We start from the raw sequence: 10,256 nt of genomic DNA, 5'->3' as shown, positions 1-10,256 counted from the left end.
AAACAGATAATAATTGGTAAGACACTAAAAATCAGGTAAAACACGAGCAGTTCTCAGTCATGGCACCCACGAGGAGCACTCTAAAAGAGTCTAGAGAAACAAATTGATCCAATTTTAGAGTGTCCTGGAGCCTATTCCACTTGTCCGGAGCATAGTGAGAAAAAGCAGTCTTTCCATATTCTGTCCTCACGCGCGGAATGAGCAATCTGATGTGTGACTGCGAGCGTGTTCGGCAACTCATAGAGTTGTGTATGAGGAGCGAGGATAAATACGATGGAAGTTTGCCAATTAGAGCTTTATAGATGAATAGAAGAGAATGTAGCTCTCTTCGTGCAGTTAGGGACGACCAACCCAATTTTTCATACAAAACACATCGGTGAGTAAGAAAACCATCACCCGTTACAAAGCGCAGGGCACTATGATACACAGGATCAAGCAGCTTCAAAATGACAGGCGAAGCATGCATATACACAATGTCACCATAATCAAAAACAGACATAATTTGGGACTGAACAATGGATTTCCTGGTTTGAAGAGAGAAACAGGATTTATTCCTGTAAAGAAAGCCAATTTTAATCCTCAGCTTCTTTATGAGATGTTCAACATGTGTGCGAAAAGAGAGCTTGGTATCCAGCCCAATACCCAATACACAATCAATTAGTTCTCCCTGCAGAGAGAGAAGAGAAAGGCTATTATTAACAATTGAACAATATAAACTAGCATCATGCTCTATAAAAAATGTACGCTTGCTTATTAGGCTACTGTAGTTTATTTATAACTCATTCGAGAAGCTTCCAGTGTGTTTATGAGTTCTATTGCCGAGCAGCCGAAGGCAAACTAGACTATGCACCGCTTAGCCGCAACATTCAAACCGCATGCTTAACCCGTTTTTTTGTTTTTTGTTTGTTTTGTCAATATTTTGGTACGTACTGTTGTTCATGGTGCTCCGGGACCTGTAGAATTCTTCATATACAGTGCATCCGGAAAGTATTCACAGCGCTTCACTTTTTCCACATTTTGTTATGTTACAGCCTTATTCCAAAATTGATTAAATTCATTTTTTCCTCCTTTACCATGAAGCTCAAAATTGAGCTCAGGTGCATCCTGTTTCCACTGATCAACCTTGATATGTTTCTACAGCTTAATTGGAGTCCACCTGTGGTAAATTCAGTTGATTTGACATGATTTGGAAAGGCACACACCTGTCTATATAAGGTCCCACAGTTGACAGTGCTTGTCGGCGCACAAACCAAGCAAGAAGTCAAAGGAATTGTCTGTAGACCACCGAGACAGGATTGTCTCGAGTCACAAATCTGGGGAAGGGTACAGAAATATTTCTGCTGCTTTGAAGGTCCCAATGAGCACAGTGGGCAGGACTCTTCCTAGAGCTGGCCGCCCGTCTAAACTGAGCAATCGGGGGAGAAGGGCCTTAGTCAGGGAGGTGACCAAGAACCCGATGGTCACTCTGTCAGAGCTCCAGCGTTCCTCTGTGGAGAGAAGAGAACCTTCCAGAAGGACAACCATCTCTGCAGCAATCCACCAATCAGGCCTGTATGGTAGAGTGGCCAGACGGAAGCCACTCCTTAGTAAAAGGCACATGGCAGCCCGCCTGGAGTTTGCCGAAAGGCACCTGAAGGACTCTCAGACGATGAGAAACAAAATTCTCTGGTCTGATGAGACAAAGATTGAACTCTTTGGTGTGAATGCCAGGTGTCATGTTTGGAGGAAACCAGGTACCGCTCATCACCTGGCCAATACCATCCCTACAGTGAAGCATGGTGGTGGCAGCATCATGCTGTGGGGATGTTTTTCAGCGACAGGAACTGGGAGACTAGTCCGGATTGAGGGAAAGATGAATGCAGCAATGTACAGAGACATCCTGGATGAAAACCTGCTCCAGAGCGCTCTTGACCTCAGACTGGGGCGACGGTTCATCTTTCAGCAGGACAACGACCCTAAGCACACAGCCAAGATATCAAACGCTCCCCATCCAACCTGATGGAGCTTGAGAGGTGCTGCAAAGAGGAATGGGCAAAACTGCCCAAAGATAGGTGTGCCAAGCTTGTGGCATCATATTCAAGAAGACTTGAGGCTGTAATTGCTGCCAAAGGTGCATCAACAAAGTATTGAGCAAAGGCTGTGAATACTTATGTACATGTGATTTCTTAGTTTTTAATTTTTTATAAGTTTAAAAAAAAAAAAAAAAAAAAAAACTTCTTTCATGTTGTCATTATGGGGTCCCCCACCCATATTTAAAAAAGCATCTCATCCTTCATCAGTTCCACTGTTCTTCCCTCTATTGGAATGACATGGTACTGCATGTGGTGAAACTTCTTCCATCACAGATGCCCCTGAGCAGAACGTTGGTGAACTTCGTGCCTACCTGGGTCTGTGAACAAAGTGGGATGGGTTTACTGTTGAGGGTATGTGCAGGCCCTGCAAAAGACAACGGGGGACTTCCTGAAGGCACGCCTTGCCAGGTTCCTGGTGACTCACCGTTTTACTCCCCGTGCCAGTGCAGGAATGTCACCTGCCGGGATGATGTTTGGGAGGTGGGTCCACACAAGATGGGACCTCAGGCCAGACATCCATGCTAAGGGGCTCCATGGTTCCTGTTCACTGCAGAAAATGTTCCTACATTGAAACAAATAATGTTTGGCTGTCAAATCCTGTAGAATGACGCACTTTTGTCATTTCCAGATGAATTGTTTCAGATTAGTTTGGTTTATTATCCAATATTATTTTTCTGAATTAAAAGAAATTCTGAAGAGCACTTGGGTCAAATTTTGACTTGAAATATATACGTCTTTTATGCTAGGTCACTAGTTGACATTACGGACACTCTCAAGGTACTCAGCATTTAGTTGGGATGAAGCTCATTTATAAATGTTACTACATACTGTCGTCATTAGTGGCTGTTGGTCCTAGAGCTGAATGAACTGGGGTCTAAATTTAACTAATGCTATTGATTTTTTTCCCAAGCTATTTTAGTCACTGCCTGGATTTACTGGTCATTGTGTGGGTTGCTAGGTGCAGTAGAGTGAAAGTACATTCACATATATTGGTCTACCCATACATGTTTGCCAATGAGGCAGAGATCCAGTAAATCAAGCTCGTCACCACAAGTTAAAATAACATTGTAATGTTCTGGGGCATTATTAATTAAACCCTGCCTCTGCGTAACCCCATCTATATAGTCCATCTAAACAGCCTTGATATAATTTGTCCGGAAGAGAACTTGAATATTAAAAGAATGTGCTTTAACTAGAGTCTGGTGGTAAGCCCAACTCTTTAAAATGTGCGTCATCTTATGACATTATTAATGGTTGAGACATGACAGTAAGCCAAGAACATTACGTGGCCCATTCTAGCCCCTGCGGGAGTCCCACTGTGGTAGCCGTGACAACTACCCCTACCCAACCACTATTCATCCTTCCTGTAGAATTCAAGGGGAGGTTTGTGTGTTCCAAAAGAACCCCCAGTAAAATGGCAAACAAAGCTATTGGTCGTCGGAAAATTAGAGGGTCTGACGCCACCAGGGGTGCGTCACACACATGCACATCTGATGACAATTCGCTGCGTTGAGAGGGGGAAATGAAAAAAAAAAACTTCCTGTATTTAAGTTTCCCATCCAGGGCTGAGCAAGTTAGACTGAGTTCTGGGAGAGAGCTAGAGAGAAGGAAATCCAGTTAGTGAAAGGGTGGGCTTTAGTTTTTGACAACGCTGTATCTCGCTACAGCTGAGGCACTGAAACAGTCAGTAGGAAGATAAGCTATAGGTCCTGTAAATTAAAAGGCGTGTAACGATGGAATTGGTCCTGACCAGACTGCGAGATTTCTCCTGCAAAGCTGCTACCTTCAACGACCGCAAATCAGCGGAGATGACCATTTGCAGAGAAGCCCAAAGGGACAACTGTGCAGCCAACGGAAGCCAGAGAGAAACGTGCTTGGCCGGAGAAGGCAGCCCCACTCAGCTGGACATTGAGAGCGCTCTGGCCTGGCTGCGCAGAGAGCTGGTAAGGCTCTGAGATTACAATGTGATTTCATTGCATTTACTCCAGGTGCTTTAGGCACAGAGCATGAATACAGAGAGTTGATTATTGTTTCTGTAATAATAATCTATATATTAGTTGCTTATTTTCAGAAATACACCGTAAAATCTTCAGTGTTACATTTTTCCCTACTGGATTAACACCCAAATTACAATTCAATATTTTATTATTCTTGTAAGAGCACTTGTGCTAGACTGCCTTTTTGATTATTGCACATTTCAGAGAAAATAACTTGAAAATAGAAAACCGCATGTTATGCAATTTGTTTCTTGTATTGAATGAATTGGCCATCTTATGGTTGAATTGAGGTTATGTTCAAAACTGGTTCCTTTTGGTCACAAACAATTTCAAGGAGCTGAAAGCCATTGAACTTCGGTGATTGAAATGTGTGGGATAGTGCTTTTTCCTTTGTTTCAAACTGAGACAATGTACTTTGTCAATGATTGATATATCCAGTGGTATTTAGAGCCTCAACCTAACTGCCTTGTCATGGCAACCAAGTGCCCCAGAACACAAAACACAACAAATCTCATTGTCAGAGGAGCGATGAGAAAATGAAACACATTGGTGTCGGGAAAGGGGTTGTTACTTTTTTCGGAATAATTACTGTTGTCAATAACATTCTGTTCCCTGTATATTGCAATGTGAGACGCCTTCTATTTGACTGCACTATTGACTGTTCCACGTGGAAGAACACTTTGTATATTAGTATGTGGTGGTATGTGGGTTGTGGTTATCTGATAAACTACTGTATATGTAGCAAACAAGTGCAAAGGTGTAATGGTGTTTTGATGATTAATTCAGGCAGTTGTTAATAGTGAAAGGCCCAGATGCTCTTCTTTTGGCATACATATTTCTTTTTTGTTGTTGTTGTATTGTTATAGGATATCCATCTCAGAAAAATTCATTAGAGGAACAGGGACTCTCCTATTCCAGTAAATTGTCAACCCCACCTCTGCTAGACATGCAGGTTAGGGACTACAGATGAAGATGCTACTTAGCTAACTCTGGCACATTTACATTGATTTGGAGACTGATAATGTTGATTAATGTGCACTGTCCCTGGTAAATAAAAAAAAGACTAGTTTAAGAAAGGTTTGTGTCAGTGGTACTCAACCTTAACCAGCTCAAGCATTCACATTTCTAAAACATTTATTTCCTCAATCAAACCATTATGAATTTTACAATAAGGCTACAATTAATACGTTATTAATATGAAAAGGATGGTGCACAGTGCAATAACTAATGTAGTATTATCTTGTGGTTACAATGGCAGGGTTTCAAAAGCATCTGAACATCAGTCCACTGTAATTTATAAATGTTTTCCCCTGGCAATTCAATTGCCTCCAAGTGCTGATCAAAAAGTTCATAATAGCGACATCCCATTGCTGATCATCACACATAGTACATAACAGTAGGTATCGGACAAGTGTCACGAAGTCCTTAACAGCAACATACAGACTATGTCCGCAAGAGAGGGCACGCCCACAAAAACATCATAACTCTTCAGACCCAACCCCCGTGGGGGAAAATGTGGGGGAAAATGTGACAGTTTCCACTGGAAGTCAATGTGCAGAGATAGCAGTGAGCTAAAAAAATGTGGTCTAATATGATTCGTAAAGCATCAGCTTTAGTAGTTGCTTTCCACACTGGCCATTTAGCTAGCTAGCTATTTAACTGATGTTACTTGTGTTTGTATTAAGTTTAACTGGCTCCCTTCCTTCAGGGTGCCATTGCTCTGTAGTCAGAGCCAGACCCTTAATGTCTTATAGTGATTCTTTGGCATGAAAGCATTGTGGCAATAGCAGCTTTCAATGTGCTATCACTCGTTTTTCATCCTTACATCATTATTTGTTTTTCATGTTTTTGTATTGATTTTCAGTTAAAACTCATAACACAGTTAAACAAAGCAGTATTCGATGAAGTCATATATGGATGGAAGGCTTACAATCTCATCCATCAGTGTTATCTGTGATAGAACTTGACCTTTCACCTCTTATGATGTCATAAGGCAATTGCCTCTGGATAGGGCTCAATAACTATTTACAGTTTGTGTTCCGAAAGAACAATTGCAGCAAACCAGGAATTCTCTCAACACAAAATAGAAATGGCCCTTACCAATTAGAAACATTGCTTTGAATTACCTTCCATGGTCAGCTGTTCAATGGCCCCCATGAAAGGGGAAGAAACAACTCCAGAATTAACATTTCTTTCCTGTTTTCCCCTTTGGAAATTAGTCATGGATCGATGTGCTGCAATGGCTGTGCAGTTCATGTTTTCCTTCCTCAAATGCCTTCCTTTGCAAACCTTTTTAAGGTGAGCAGCTTTGAGATTCTTGTTTTGTCCCCTATAAAGTAATCATCTACAAGCAAGATGCAGATCCCGAAAGGCATCTGTTTCCCAAACTTTTGTCCTGGAATTCCTGTCTGTGACAAACCTCGGTTCTAAGTTCACTGGAATTTCTAACGTTTTTTTCCTACAATACAGGCAATTAGCCTGCCTCTGACTCCCATAAAAATAGAAGAAAGGGGAAACATTTGCATTTGAATGAAACAGTGTTCAACTGAAATGGTTTAACCACTAGTTTTGTCTGAGAAAGGACATGAACTTAAAAAAAATGAATTGAATGGGAACGGGTCCATACCATGTCTACATCATGTTCTTTACATTCTAGGAACATTTGAGTACTCTTAAAATTAGGAAAACCTGTAGAAAACCTTGGGCCAAAAATGATCTTGCTGGGTAATGTGGATGCATAAATTTGACCTCAGTATCCATGTGTTCTTCATCTATTGTAAATCCAGAATAAAACATAACAGCAAACTAAAAAAACGCATATCAGCATCCTCTGTATCACTAAAGATCCAAGAGCATTAAGGATAAGGATCTTAAATGTATGGTCATCCTGTTACAAATGGTAAAATCTGACTCTGCAGTCAAAAGTCCATCTCAACTATATTCACTCAATTGGAGTACAGTCAGTCAAAAGTCCAGTTTAACTAACAATGCCACAGTTATGTGCAATATGTGCCACCTCAGTTGTGTTAGTCTTTTACAATATAATAACTGATTACAACGTTACATTATTTTGTTTATCAATTGAATATGCGTACAGTTTGTGATGGATAGTGAGATTACCTAATCTGACTATTTATAAATGTGATGAGCACATGACTACTTTTCATTGTATTCTGTTTTGTGTTGATCCTTTAAGAGAAGGCATTTCAATTTAAATGGAATGACCATAGTGATAAGTTGTCAATTTAAACCTGTTTAATGGGTAAACAATTCATTCTTGGCACTAACAGGGGTTTGATATTCCACAGAGATGATGGTGGGTTTGCCTCACCAAAAACTCTGGCCAACAGCCACCAATGATGTGAATTGTCTGATTACAAACAGAAAATAAAATATTAAATTAGTTAAAGGCGAGGTGATTCCAAACCTTTGATCAAAGGTTTCTAAAGTCTGTAAAATCTGTAAAGTCTGTTTGTTCCTGTGCCTCTGTCACTGTCTCTTGACAACTGTCTACATCTACTTAACCATCATCCATGTATATCCATGTCTGCCTGTCTCTCACTGATTGTCTGTCCATGTTTCTCTGTGCTGTAGATGGAGATGCGGTCACAGGACCAGGTTCTGATCCAGAAGCTGATGGACCTGCACATGGGGATCCAGGAGCTGAAGCTTGAATGTGCAGAGGCTGAAGAGGAGGAAGAGGCAGAGCTGGAGGGCTGGGACTCAGGGAGCGAGGCGGGGAGCAGTAGTGTGTATTCCAGCTCAGGGGAGGTGCGCTTCGCTGGGTCCCTTTCAGCCACCAGCATGCCCCCACCCTTCCTGCTCTACCACAGCAGGTCTCTGCCCAGACAACACTTCAGCAGAAGGAGCTCCGTGCCCTGAGCACCAAACCCATCTGGAGGTCCCCCAGGGTCCTCCCCCAGCCACGCCACAGACATGCACTCTAGGTAGAACACTACTAAAATTCTTCCACACACAGTGGTTATTGTGATTTTTGGTAAAGCACAGAAAGTTGTTTCAGAGTACATGGACCATTCTGCAGAATATTCTGTTCCTTTCTGCCTGTTAAAGAATAAGTCAACACAGGGTAAAAACTGTAATTCCAGATGTTAATAGAAACATTCCTGCTTTGATATCACTTAAATAGTTAGGGCCAGCAGTGGAATCTAGATGAAAATTTCAGCCTGTAGGGAGTGCTGCAACAACAGTGTTCTGTCCTGCTTTGACTCACTCTTTAAACACAGTACTGAAGTGGAGTTACAGCCTGACCGACATATGCATGTTGGAAACTGGATAAATGAGATCATATTTCCACTATTTACCAATAATTGGCTCATATAAAGTATAAAATACAGATAAACGTTTCTCTCAACTCTCCAAGTGGTTTTCTATACATTCTTGTACAACTACATATATTCAACCAGAAGGATAAGACAGCTAAAGACTTAAATTCCATATTATGACCACTATTACCAAGTTCTATTAATTATCAAAATGCTTTGATGGAACAATATTGTAATTTTGTCACTTGCTATAAAATTCAGCAGCCATATTAGTTGTATCTTGTTGGAAAGTTAATTTCCAATTGGAGAGTGCCGACTAGATACATGCTAGTGATTATTCTCAAATGCATTTTTATAATCCATTGGAAGTACCCATTCAGTTGAGTTAAACACCAGTTACACTCTCGCAGATAAATGTAGAAGTAAATTCTGCATTGTGTTTTCATTGTTCTTTGTTGTTTAGAAATGTCTAAAGTTAATCAGTTAAGAGGTTGTTGAATTGCCAGTTAAACCATTTATTAGAATGTACTGTAAATGAGGTTTAGAGGTATCCCCGGCTTGATCAGAATGTGAATGGCAAAAAATGTCTTAGATCTATTCTTTGTTTGATATACTGTAATAATGCAAATCTCTTTCACCGGGGATAGTTTCTGAATCATGTGGAAGCGGATGCAGGGTTAGTGTAGCTCTGCGACCCTGCTCGCTTGCAAATTCTGAGCAACATGGTTGGAAAGTGATTGACACGATCGGTCCTGCCCATTTTATAATGTGAATTACACCCTGTTGATTGCACATAGTAGGCTTAAAGATTTAATTTTCAAAATAATATGTATAGCTTGCTATTATCTTCCATTACGGGGCTGCTTTATACATATGCATTATTCTTCAATATTGACAAAAAAAATTTTTTTTGCTTCTCATAAACAATGCCTAGGCATTTCTGCATGGCAGATTTTACATTATATTATGGCATACTTTAAATGTCCCTCTTTGGATCATGTGTATTGAGGCCAATACGTTGAAGGTCATGTTTCGTGTAAATGGAAACTGGACTATCCCTGTATTATATTTTAACATATATAAGAAAGTAGTATGGAGAATTATCAGGTTACTCTCTTAAAAGTAAAATCACACAGACCAGATCTCATAATAGGAGGTATTTGCTGCCAACTTGACAATAACATTGTAATTATATCTTAACTGTGTAGAATAAGTTTGATTTACTTTCCTCAATCTGTGTATGTCCGAACAGAGGAAGTTATCATTAAATGTAACATATCATTGTAAGTGACACCGGTTTTCATGCGCTGGGTATGGGTGTGGTCAGCTTTGGTTGATGTTACCATTACTGTAGTCTTCCTTTCCTGACAGATGAACCTGTGTTTATTCTTATTTTAACCAAACGGTGGACAAGTATCCCTTGTGGTATGCTTTCATAATAAAGACTGTAAAATGTTAGACTTTCCCAAAAGGCTTGTCATTTATTCCCATAGTATCTGAACACAGTGTATGACAAGGGTAGTTACATGCTCTGTTGTGTTTTGTTGCAGCACATCACACGGTATTTAATATGTCACTGACTTACCAATTTACTGTATCAAGGATAGGAAAAAACCTAGATGACAATTGTCTGCCTTTGCCTTGTTTTGGATTGAATAAAGTCTTCCAAATCGTACTAGGTCCTGTGTGCAATTTAAGCACCAGTATGATGTTCAAGCCCATTTTGTTGTAATGTATAAACTCATAGGTTCTTAAAATACAGTCACTAAGAACAATAAGGAAGGAAACATTTGTCTGATACACACTAGACTAACCTGCACTTTACCCTTTTTGAGGTAAATTATCTGCAGTTGTTGCTAAATTTCTTCTTTAAGTGCATTTTTCTTGTAGTAACACAATCAATC

This window comes from Conger conger, chromosome 9 (assembly GCF_963514075.1).
Source record: "Conger conger chromosome 9, fConCon1.1, whole genome shotgun sequence".
In the NCBI taxonomy this organism is placed as follows: domain Eukaryota; kingdom Metazoa; phylum Chordata; class Actinopteri; order Anguilliformes; family Congridae; genus Conger; species Conger conger.
Note: the sequence above shows the minus strand (reverse complement) of the source record.